Source organism: Pteropus alecto, unplaced genomic scaffold (genome assembly GCF_000325575.1).
Source record: "Pteropus alecto unplaced genomic scaffold, ASM32557v1 scaffold112, whole genome shotgun sequence".
NCBI lineage: Eukaryota > Metazoa > Chordata > Mammalia > Chiroptera > Pteropodidae > Pteropus > Pteropus alecto.
This window is the reverse complement of record NW_006433133.1, coordinates 642,563-656,273: the sequence shown is the minus strand read 5'-3', so window position 1 is coordinate 656,273 and position 13,711 is coordinate 642,563.

Sequence of the window (13,711 nt, the reverse complement as noted above, 5' to 3'; positions counted from 1 at the left end):
GATTATAACTAAAAACTTTTATTCAATAAATTGCAACCTTATCTCCATTGCCTTTTAGTAGCACAACAGCTGCCTGTCACTCCACACTTTCCTTAGATCTGTTTAAGAATATGTGTAAAGCAGTTAAAAAAAAGTACCCAGTATATTGAATTATAGCAGTCAATCAGTGCCCTATAGCACTCTAATACCACGCATTCCTCAGATTACATCAAACAAAGCCAAAAGGGTAGTTGGAAAATAAAAGCAAAATGGTTATTTGGCATAAAGTATACCTTGAGATAACCCCCAGTTGTTTTTTTTTGGAGGGGGGGTGAGGGTGGAGGAGTTGTTGTTATTGTTTGGATTCAGTTTCCTTTTCAAATGGACGAACCATTCAGAAATGGCATAGTCTGAATGTTCTAGAGGTTTCTCAGAAATCTATTAAGTGATCTTTTCAAAGACTCAATGAAAAACATTTCCGCCTAACACTGCAAGTTTCTTTTTTCCCAAAAGCTTAAAAAATGCTTGCTGCATTTAAAAACATGTGCTAGAAATTCATGAGATTTTACTTAAATTTACTCGATGATTATAAACACTCATTTTAAAAACACTAGTCTTATTTCTATATATGATTGCTCAACCTGTGAAAGGGGAAAATTCTCTCAAAAAAAAAAAAAAACAGATTTATTTTAGGTCGCATATTGCCAAATACTAGTTTGGCTAATTGTGTTTGGTTGGTTGGATTTTTATCCAGAATGACTAATCTAATTGCCATTTTGTAGACCCCCGTATATATGAATTTCATAATATTCTTGCGATGCACATTTTATATTCCATGAAATCAGTTTTTGGTGTATTTGTTTTATGTTATACTGACATCTATGGACTCCATAACAGAAATTCAGCTTTTTAGAAAAATCTTATTGGCTGCTTATAAGCAACTTAAAATGTGATCTCAAATCTACTGCGAATAAGCCACTGGTTGACCTTTAAACCTTATCACTCAGATCAAAATCATTACAAAGCTCTTCTACTTACCTACAATCAAAACTTGAGGGAGAAGCACTAAGTTTTCATTAGTGAAGAATTACCATGTCTTCTTTAATGAAGAGCGATCCTTATTAATGAGACAATAAGGGGGATCATGTCAGTGCATATACATTCATTTATTGTACTCTTACAATAATATCTATTATTGTAATTATTGTGTGCTGAAACTGCACTAAACACTAGGGATACAATGATGAACAAATAGACATTGGCTTTTCCCTCCAGAAACTCACAGTCTAGGGGAAGAGACAGATGATTTACAATAGAATATAAGTACTTTCATAATATGTATTTGTAAAGATAAGCTAAACACTAGAACAAACCTTAAAGTATCAGTGGATTAACTCAGTAAAAGTTTTTTTTTTTTGCTCTTTCGAAGTCCAATGTGGTCAGAAAGAGGCAGAGGACCTCTACTCAGCCAGTCATTCAGAGACACAGATCCCTTAAATCTAATAATACTACCATCATTAACACATAGTCTAAGATCATCATGGAGGGGAAAGAAAAAGAGTGTGGAGAAAACACATCCACTCTTACCAATTAGATGGCCCTACATAGACAAAGTTGGACTAGGAAAAGTAATTCAGCTGTGTCCCTAAGAAAAGGAAACAAGCTTGGTAAATAATTATCGATAAGTAGATATAACTAGAGGCAACTAGGTAACTTGTTAGCTAGAGGTAACTAGAGATAAATAGAAGTCAAGAAACTAAAAAAAAAAAAAAAACCTCTCAAATTTAACTTCGAATTTCTCATTAGAATAAGTGAGAACTGTAGAAAACTAGAAAAAAAATAGAGAAACTCAACTAGTAACTAGATAAGTAATGACTAGATAAGTAATAAGCCAAGAGGATCAGAATGATACTCTCAACTCTAAATTCTCATTTTTTGCTTGAATAACTATTGATAACTAGATATAACTAGTGTTGACTATACAATTAGTTAACTAGAGTAACTAGATAACAAGAATAAAGTAAAGCAAGAAGCTAAAAAACTCATTTCTCTCACATCTAATTTCTCATTTCTTATTAGAATAGCAAGTGAGAACTATAAAAGACTAGAGACAAATAGAGAGATTATATAATTAGATAACTAGTAACAAACTAATAGCTACATACTACAGACAAGTAGAATAACTGGAGTAAACCAAGAGGATCAGAAACACACATTTCATTAAATTCTAATGTCCTATTTCTTATTTGAAAAACCAGGGTTATTAGATATAACTAGTAATAACTAAGTAAATAGTTAACTAGAGATAGCTAGAATAACTTAAGGATATCCAAAAAGTGAAAATCACATTCCTCTTATCTTTAACTTTCTATTCTCATGTTCTAAGTATTGTCTACCTCTGGATTTCCTCCTTATTGTAACATGTCCGCTATTAAGATGCCCCATTTTTTCACCGTAACCCCTATCTGCTCCTACTTCACACTACCCTGATGTTAAAGATCAATTTCTTGACTAGATCACTACTTTTAAAATGTCTGTTCCATATCAGCTGGAGTCCAATATCGATGGAATGTTGCTCAATGGTAGTGGGCCACAAAGAGCCAGGTATGACGTATGGTCCTGTTTATACAAAAGGAGGAGTTACTGGAAGACAGAATATATATGAAGTATGGAGAGAGCCAAGGAACCAGATAGACAATGGCAGTTATGGGAAAGTACATTTACGAATGACATAATTCCAAATCAAAGTCACTAGAAAAAAAATTATTGGTTCATATAATTGGGAAATCTGAGGTAGATGTGGAAGATCTGGACCAGACACTCAAATAATGCTATCAAGAATATCTATGTCTATCGTTTGCCTTTACTTTTGTTTGTTTGCTGGCCTCATTCTCTTCTAATTAAGTTTTTCTTTATGGCAGGGATGAGGGTAGCTTGCAGTTCCCTTTCTTCATCTAGATTTATGACAAAGACAAAACAAAACAAAAAAAAACAAGTCTTTTTTCCTCTAGCTCAAAATTGAAAATCTCAAGGAAAACCTCAAATTTTCTAAATTTCATCACATGATCAACCGAGAACAGTGTGGTTAGAGGAATGGAGTTTATGTTTAGAGAGGCCTGGGTCAGAAGTCCATCCCTGTAGCCAGTGAGATAGGGCATTATGATTACCAACTGCCTCACCAGAATCACATAATTGGGTAGGAAGAGGAGCAGCTCCCCAAAGGAAGTAGGGGTACTAGACAGAAACATCAAGATATAACCACTACAGGTTATTAGCACTTGTAATCTAATTTTCAGAAAAGAGTTCAGATTTGGATATGAATAAATATGGACCTCTATTCATATGTTCTCCAGGGGTTTGACACAGATTGAAATTAAGTTTCTTCTAGGATACTGTTGTTTAGAAGGATATTTGTACTATTAGAATCTTTGCGAGGTAGTCGTGTCTAAGGAAAACAGCAACAAGCATGGTTGGAATTGTAAGATACAAAGGTAAAAACCACATTTGTTGTAGAATGGAGTATTCTTAATAAATATGCAATCTGCAAATATCTAATCTTATGAGAAGTCCAACGAGGGTAGTTAGGCAACCTGCATATTTTTCTATAACAGGTATAGAAATAGAGTCATTTCTCAAAGATCTGGGGATGATGTACAGAAAAGAAGTGCAATGTAATGAGTAAGGTGTCAAAGATGAATCCTCCAGATCCAGGAGATAAATTTGGGCTGCAATTAGAGACTTAATAGTCAAGGAAAGATAAGGAGCAGAACATTTGCCTAAAGATGCATAGATGTGTGCATAATTTTGAGAGAATCCAGTTTCAAAACATCCATCTATGATCAGATTCAAAATTATGAAGGTCTGTGCACAAACCATTGCTGGATATATTAAATTATGTAGTGCATATAAAGTATTCGGCACTATGAACACATATTAGCTATACAGTCAATGGTGCTATTATTATTATTACTATGTGCATAGCATTATGCTGGGTATTTTATATACATTATGTGACAATAACCCTATTTAGATAGGTATTGATACTCTATTTTAAATAATTTGCTAAGATAACAGAAATGTTCATTTGTAGTTGGAATCTAAATTTTGTGTATCTGACTCCAAGGTTTGTGTTCTTAACACTATGCCACAGGCTTCCCATGGAATGCTAGTGATATTCTTTGAAACCAAGAAGGACTGGGCAATTTATGGTATATTTTTCATATGTAGAGAATGGTGTGGACCTTGGTAGTTAGCATCTTTATTTCTCATTGGATGAGAAACTTGATGTTTAGAAGGTTAAATTGACATTTCTGGAATTTTTCATAGAATCGGTGCTGCCTCTAGATCTGTCCAGAATAAAGTGTTCTATTCACTCAAGCAAAGACATTAGAGTACATCACATTACTGCTAAAGTAGACTGATAATCCCACGCTGTTCTAGTCCATAATGAAATGTAATGTTCGTAAATCTCCGGGAAACTTCAGGGCTGTCACACAAGAACATGAACTGGTAATCACATTATTTGTTTTCAGTTGAAGGTGGTTTTTGTTTCATCTTTTCAAATTTATATCAATGTATATGTCTTTCAGAGACTGAGGAAAGAGAAAATGTAGCCTAGGAAGTCATGGATATGAAGATTCAGTCATCGATCTTGCACAGTGATGACACTGAAGCCTCAATAATACTTATGAAACTTGAGTGGGAAGTAGGAAGTGTAGGCTGAATCTGTGTAAGCAGTTTTAAAGAACTTGAACTTAGAGTTTGAAATTTAGTTAAATCTTTTGGCAGAATTTATCACTTCAGGAATTTGGGAGATAGTCTAATCACATTTGAAGTTGAGGATTCCTCCTTGACTTCTTGCTTATTGAGCTCAGTTCTGAATTCTGCATATCTGGGATGTTGCCTCAGGGCAGCCTTTGTCAATTCCTGGATAATTGATATAGCTTTGCCAAAACGCTACCTACTCACTCACTATGCTTCTGGGCTCCATAGAACATTAAGATCCCAACACATATATATTGATGTTGCTAGGGAGAAAAGAAAAACAATAGTATGATGGTCAAAATGTTTGGAAATAGTGGTTTAAATGTTCAACAGAGTTATCTGTTATAGGACTTCTCAGAGATCTTAATAGCTCATATATACTATGAATCTTTAGGAGAAGCATCTAGGTGAACTGTTTTACAAATGTACTCCACCAGAGATTTTTGTTTGTTTGTTTCTTGTTGATGACTACATTCTAACATCTCATAGAAAACTAGTATGTCTTCATGAATGTTTAGTAGTATATTTAAGGAATGCGAGTCTGGGCTAGGGTAGCAATAGGTATGACATATATCAATTGGTGTTTATACTGGAGAATCAAGGTGCTATTAGAAGTTTCTGGCAGCCAACCAAAAAATTCTTAAGCCAACTCAAAGAAAGCTTGATAAGAGTGCTATCCCACTGGGGAACATGTCTGATGAGTCTTTCAAGCTCAGGAACTAGTGTGTCTGAGGAGGGTCTTGTAAACTCCAGGCCCACCTGGACTATATACCCATCCCCTGCCTTAATCTGCTCTGTTCAGTGTTAAAGGCTGCACTTCCTTGGTTTCTGGAGTATATTCTAGTTTCTTCACTGGCACAGAAGTTCTTCTCTGCATTATAGTCTTTATGGCATTAATCCTGACTGTTTGCCTAGTTCTTGTGAGACACCTCTCCCTAGAGACTATAGATAATTAAATGATAAAGTATGATGAGTAAGTGAAATCATATCTGTCTTAAGAGGTAAATTAAATTACACATGTAAAGCACCCCACACAGTGTCATATGGCATACACTCAGCAAATGTTAGTGCCCAAATGTGTATTGAAAATCTTTTTAACAAAATCTACCATCCATTCCATGCTTTTACTTTTTGTTTTATACATTTATTTTATTGTTAATTTAAAGCAAACAATACATTGTTTAGACATTTATAGAATTTATGAAACGATCTCCATAATTACTCTTTCTCTCCTCTGGCTCTCCACCTAGCCATTACATTACTGCTGACTGCATTCCCTATGCCATGCTCCCCATCCCTGTGACCACCTATCAACTACTAATTTGTACTTCATTAACCCTTCACCACTTTCTCCATGAATTACTCTTATTTAAAAAATTAAAATAATGAAATGAGCTAACCACAAAATTACAAGTACCATACGATCTCAATTACATGAGGTACCTAGAATAGTCAAATTTATAGAAAGAGAAAGTAGAACAGTGGTTGCCAGGGGCTCGGGCAAGAGAGGAATGGGGAGTTATTGTTTAATGGATAAGGAGTTTCAGTTTAGGAAGATAAAAAAATTCCTGAAGATTGATGGTGTTGACAGTTGCAGTACAATATGAATGTACTTAATGCTGCTGAATTTCATACTTAAAAATTGTTATAATGGTAAGTTTTGTGTTAGGTGTGTTTTACCATAACTTAATTTTTTAATTAATTTTTAAAATTAAAACAACTAAATGAAAATGTTTCTTTCTCTTCATCTTATCCTTCTTAGAAGATTTCTGCCTCCTTTTTATCTCCCATTCAATTTTTTTCCACAGTGCCACTAGAATGGTGAATCTGACCACAATACTCCCCATTAGCCACTATAAGATAAAATGCAGTCTTCAGCCTGACACGCCAGCTCTTCACATAAAGTCCCTTCCTAGCCCCATTTTCTAACACTGCCCTATTTTGTATCTCTGGTTAAGCCATATCAAATCGCTCTTATTTTTCCAAACATGTGGCATTTAATGTCTTCTTTTCTCTGCCTAAAATACCTTCTCAGAGTCCCTTATCTGCCTCAGGAACACCTTGTCTTTCAAGACTAGGCTTAGTATCTGCTCTGGAGAGCTTCCTTTAACACACTCCTCCTCAGGCCAAGAAGAACACTGCCTCTTTTTACCACCATTCTACCTAGTTTAGCACTCTAACACTGCAGGTATCACACAGCATTGCAATGATTTGTTTATATGTCTGTGACCCTCACTAGACTGGGGAGATCTCAAAGTCTCATCAGTGTTGTATCCTCAGGGTTTAGAGAACAATCCCTCCTACATAGGAATTGATTAATACATTGTTGAGTGAGTAAACAAATATAGAAAAGTAGAAGCACAGATCTGTTCATTTTTGACCTGTTTCTACCACTACTATTAATAAAAATCCTTTTTTAAAAACCTTAAATGGAATCTATATTAGAGTAGCAGGCAGACCAATACCTGATGATGGCAAAGAAAAGGGTGGCCAGCCTCAAATGTCTAAAATCTCTGCTTCCTTCTTCTCTCCTGCCCCTAAAGAAACCAAATCAGTCTTGAAGCCAAAGGTGTTTCCCTTTCACATTGCCTGACTGAGAAAGGATTCAAAGTTGGGGAAGGGGACAGCAATGTAGAGAAGTAACTAAAGAAAGGAAAATTTATTCTGGTCTTCCCATGTTGAAAGTGAACTCCTTTTTTTTCATAGAAATGCTATTATATATGTTGTTCACACTACTTTACTTCAATCACATTATGGGTTTAGTCTTGGGAGGATTGCTTGGAAATATGCCCGTAATTTATGACATTGTTTACATGGGAAAATTGTTCCTAAATTCAAAAAAAACAAAACAAACAGAAAAAAAACCTTTGGAACTTAACTTGGAGACTTCCTGAATTCTTTTTGGAAGTACAGTGAATGTATCAATGAGATTCTAGAGATACATGAAAATGAAGAGTTTTAATCAGAGGAAAAGTGATCATGGCTATATTTAACTGTGCCACTATAAGTATTATGACGAGATTATACCAATCTTATTCTGTAGTTCTCAAAAACACCCATTATTGAAACTAGTATTATGTTCTATAACAAGGTAATTGAAATAAAGTTGAAAAACGTGAGTTTCCATTTTATCTCAATCTTGTAAGGGTCCATCATTCAATATAACCTATGTGCATCATATGCAATGCCTGCAACTTTGCTTTGGGACAGAAGCAGCCTGTAAAAGTAATGCACTCTCTCTCAAGCACTTTTACAGCAAAATGTCAGACCATGAAAATGACTGACTGACTTACAGTTTGTCATCAGGGTAAAATATTCATTCTCTGAAATAAAACAGTCTTCTGTAGGGACCTTCTGTGCATAAACAGATGCATTTGAAAACCCATATGACCTAAATGGTTATTTCTGGCCATTCCCCTTCCTGCATCCAAATGTTTGTGATATATTACTGCACAGTTGAATGCTACAAGGCAATTTGCATGATTTGAGAGGAAAAAGTCCATTTACTGACACTACACAGGAAAGTTGAAAAAAGAGACTTTCTTTAAAAAAAAATAGAAGCAGGAATCTTAAATAGCTTTTAAGAATCATCATTTTTATGTTATAAAAAATAGTCATGGATATCTGTTAAATACTAACAGCAGTCTGTCAATCACACCCCAACCCCACCCCTCCCTGTTTTCAAGAGCTTGTCTTCTTATTGTAAAACTAGCTTTTAACTATTTGCAAAGGAACAGAATTTATATTGCTTCTATGTGTGACTGAAACGTGTGACAAGTTGTTTGGATTGTAATTCCAAGGCCTCAGTTATGACCCTACCAGCGAACACATTCTCCTCATTCAATAGAGCCTGTGTCTACATAACGCCAAACAAATGATACGGCACTAAACAAATAATGAGCCAATTCAGTAACCTATGGAGGGTCTCAGGTCATGCCTGTACTATAGGTTGGCAACTTGAAATTCTTCTGAGAAGCACAGTCAAGCCTGCCCCACAGCAACACTGTGAAATTGAAGAATTGTCTGGGCCACCTTCCCACATCTCGTCTTGATACATAGTACTGAACATGTAGAACATGATCATTCACTAAATACTTAAATGAATAAACTTTAAGAAAAGACTCACAGGTCTTTCTGAGATGGACTAAAGTCAGCTGATAATTTTTTTCTATTTTAACTATCTGAATCATACTCATTTAAAGGAATCAACTACTCAGACATACAATATTTTTTTAAAAGTTCCCCCAGGGACATCTTAAGCTAAGGCAAATTAAAGGAATTTGCTGTGGTTGTCTGCTGATTCAGGGCAAGGCAAGATTCAAAGGAAGGGATATGGGGCCTGTGGAGAATAGAAAGGATGGGTAATGGATTGAAGTGTTAAGGGAAGGTGACAGAAGGAATGGGCCTCAGACTCTTTTTAAGAGGAGTAAACTTGGCCTCTCTACCTCTGCTTCTCTCTATCTCTGAATCCTTGTTTTATTCTTTCCCTCCAAACTCAAAACAATATGCGTGCACAATCATTGTCCAAGCTCACCCTTCCTGCCTTTTCTTCGAACATTTCTAGCACTCACTGTCACATTTAGCATGTACGCCTTTACTGACTAAAACAGCCAGTTCCATAGCTTGTCTACACAACTGGATTATAATCTACCTGAAGAGAAGGACCTTGACTTTTACTTCTTAAAACAGCTGTACAATGCTTCTCTTTCTGCTCCTGCTAGATATTTTAACTTGTTCTTCTTTGCTTGCTAACATGCACAGAACCTTCTGACTGGTAAAACAACAATGAAAACACGACTCTGCCTTCCCTAAGGTTTTATCATCAACTTGTTTCTCTTCTTACTATATTCTTTTTCTTAGGTGTTATCATCCAACCTCAGTATTTCAACTATCAGTTATGAAGATGGTTTCTAAGTGACCATCTTCAGCTCACACTTTGCCTCGGAATTCCAGTCCTACCTCTCAAAAGTGAATGATGACTTGGATAACCTACTGTCATCTCATACTTGGCATAGGAACAAAATTCCCCTCCTTCTTCCGAACTGACCTTTGCTCCCTGACATACAGATTTCTGTTAATTGGGCGTGAGTCTCCAAATAATTCTATTTAGTTTCTTTAAACAAATATTAATTGTGTGCTTACCATGAACAAGACATTTAGCCTAGAAATCATGTTAGCATTTTTAAAACTTTCTTCTAAACCTTCTCTTTCATGCTCTGTCTTCAGTCTATCTTGAAGCTCAGTAAGTTCTTCCTTTGAAATGTCACCCATATCCAAACCTACCTTTCTAGTCCCTTTGCCACCTACTCTAGCAGTCCCAGAAATCATGATCTTAAGCTTGCATCATAATAGCCTTCTAGCCAGTTTCCAGCTAGTGTCTCCTTTCTCCACTGCAGTGGTTCTCAAACTCTGTTGCATATTAAGAATACCTGGAGATATATTTTTTTAATCGTTAGGCCCAGGTTACATCCCATACCATTAAATTAGAACCTCTGGGGTTATAACCGAGGCATCAGTATTTTGAAAAGTCCCCTATTAATTTTAATGTCCATCTAAGTTGAGAACTGGTGCTTATTCCATTCTATTCACTACTGCCAAGACCTTTACAAACACTGCTTTCATTATGTAACATACTGGCTCAAAACTTTTAATAAGACTCCATTGACCAAGTTCAAGGCTCCTTATGATCTGACTCAATTCTATCTCATGAAACCTATTCCTCCCCACTTCCATGACCATCTACTGGAATGCCTTTCTTCTTCCTATCAAAATCTTATTCATCCTTCAAAGGTCCAGTTCATCCAAGAAGAAGCCTTCTTTAAGGTATCCAGGCCACAGTGATTATCAACCCTCTGGGCACCTATGGCACTTTTAGCCTGTATAGTCATTTTATAAGCATCACCTTGTAGTGTAGTATTTTCTGTTTTTATGTCTCATTTTCCTAATTAGTTTTTAAGTCTATATCTACCACATGTTCCCACTCTACTTATTTCAGTGCTATGAACACATCACATTATACACATTCAATAAATATATTGATTGCTTTATGTTCATCCTATCGTAAAGAATGTTTCAATCAACATGTAACTAACTTTATATGTTTGTGCCATGTTGTAATATTATAAAATTAAGCAATATATTTAATCTCTACTCTTGTCGGTAGACAGACTGACAGAAAACAGAATAGCATCACTTTCAAACAAGAATATTTGTTTTACACACCTCCTGGGTATAGCTAAGGCATGTAGATATACTGTATATAAAAAACCCAAGGGAAGCTATTAACAATTCAACATTTACTGTTCATTTGGGAATGCTAATTCCATTAATCAAACAAGGACTGAAACACTGTTCCTTTAGACTGATCCTCCCTTTTTGGCTTCTCAGGGCCCAAGGCTATACTCATTAGTGGAGCCAGAGAAGGAAGAAAACCCTCCCAGTGACCTTCTGACCACTGGGTCAGAAAGGCTGACAATAAAGATTTCTATGTTCAGAAATGTTGAAATGGGCCATTTGTAACTGGAAGTCATTGTGGTATAGTGTAAAATCCACCAGCTCTGTTACATAACTGTCCTGTGAGTTTAAGCAAATCTCTGGATTTCTATGGACCTCAGGTTCTTTAACAGTAAAATGGGATTGGTAATAAATAGTATAATGTTTGGGAAATTGTTAAATAAGACAATATATGGAACTGTCCTGTTATTTACTTATTTAGCATAAAATACAAATATTTTGACAAACGGAAGTCATCCAGAGCCCAATGAATGTTTCATACGTTTTATTTTATTTTACTTAACCCTTATTGACATAGAATTTATTATTTTATTTTATTTTATTTTTCTTCATACATTTAAAAAATAGTTTTTTGTTTGGAAATAATTTCAAATTTAGAAAAGTCGCAAGAATAAAATGGTACACAGAACATCCACATACCCTTTATCCAGCTTTACCTATTGTTAGCATTTTGCCCCATTTTCTTTCATCTAACTATTTAATATATTTATATTCTTGAACTATTTGAGAATAAGTGCTATCTTTTACCCCTAAATTATTTCATGGGTAGTTCCTAGGTACGAGGATATTCTCTTACATGCCACAGTACAGTTAACAACTTCAGTGATTTAACATTGGTACAATATTTTTTCTAATCTATCACCTGTTTTCTAGTTTTTTTTTAATAGGTCCAATAATATTCTCTATAGCATATTGTACTCCTCTCATACAGGACCCAGTCTAGAATTGGGTATTTAAATTAGTTGTCATATCTCTTTAACCTCATTTAATCTGGAATATTTCCACAGCTGTTCTTTATCTTTTTTAATGTTAGATGTTCCATAAATTTTAAAAGTGAAACAGAGTTCTTTCACAAAGTATAGTAATTAAGAACATAGGCTTTGAAGCCAGATTGGCTGAATTAGAGTGCAAGTGCTGCCACCAATTAGCTGTGCAACCTTAAGCAAGTTGCTTAATGTCTCTGTGTCTCAGCTTCTTCATATGAGAAATAGAGCTGATAATGGTACTTCTTAAGATTGTCATGAGTATTAAATAAGTTGATATACATAACATACTTAGAATAACACTCATCATATGATACATGCTCAATAATGTTATATATAACAATTTTTCTATGATTCCAATGCCAAATCAAGTGTATAAAATTTACTGAGTACCTCTTTCATGCAAGATATTTTACTAAAGCCAAGTCATATTTACCTCACCACTTACAGAATTATAGACTATTGGACTTAAAAGGTCTTAAAGATCATTACTTCTTAATTTTTCTCTGTATTACAGACCCTTGAGAATCTGAAAAACTCTACAAAATTGCCCTCCAGGGGAAACAAAAACAAAACAACGACAACCAAAACAACGACAACACTGTAGTGAGTTGAATGATGGCACCCTAAAAAATATGTTCATGTCCTAATCCTCAGAACCCGTGAATGTGACTGTATTTTGGGGGAAAAAAAGCCTTTACAGATGTAATTATATTAAGGGTTTTGAGATATCAAGATCATCCTGTATTGTCCAGGCGGGCCCTAAATTCAATGACAAGTGTTCATAAGAAATGCACAGAGGAGACAGAAGAAAAAGAGGTAATGTTAAGATGGAGGCAGAGATGTAGCCAAAAAGTCACAGAATGCTGGAAACCACCAGAAGCTGGGAGAGGCAAGGATAGGACTTTCCCTAGAGACTTTAGAGGGAGCACAACTCTGCCGACACCTTGATTTCGGCCTTCTGGCCTCCAGAATTCTGAGAGAATAAATTTTGTTGTTTTAAGTCACCAAGTTTGTGATAACGCATTACATCGGCCACAGGAAAGTAACAGAAACACACATACTTACTCACAGTCTTGTAGATTTCAATTAGTCTCTGAACCCTAGGTTAAGAAACCCTGCTCTTATCCTCCTTTCTCATTTACTAATCAGGAACCAGGGACTCAGGTAGAACCCAAAGCTAGATATTGAACTAGGGGAAGGGAGGGCTGACTGTGGCAACTGAAAGGCCCTGATGTGGGATAGGATATGAAAGAATCTCAAGGAACACAGTCATGCTAGCTAGGCCTACCAAATCAAGGGGTAGGACTTAAACTTTTGTCATGTACTTTATCAGCATCTGAGTTCTTCCTACTTCCTCAAGAACCCTACTTTTCCCACTCCCAATATCTGCAAACTAGAGAGAATAAATATATGGTCACACTGAAAGAATCTGAACAAAGAGCACTTTAAAAAGAAAGTAACCAAACTTAACACAGTGATAATGGGCATACGATTTACCCAAATAAATTAAGATATTAAAAATATGGCCATTCAAAAGCAGATTGTACAAAAAAAAAAAAAAAAAGAAAAAGAATGTTAAAGACAGTGAGAGCTTGACCATAGTAGAGATCAAGCCTGAAGCTAGGTTTAGAGAAAGATTGTTTTCCAAAGTTAATAACCAGAAAATGCTTTGAGAGGCCTGGGCTCAT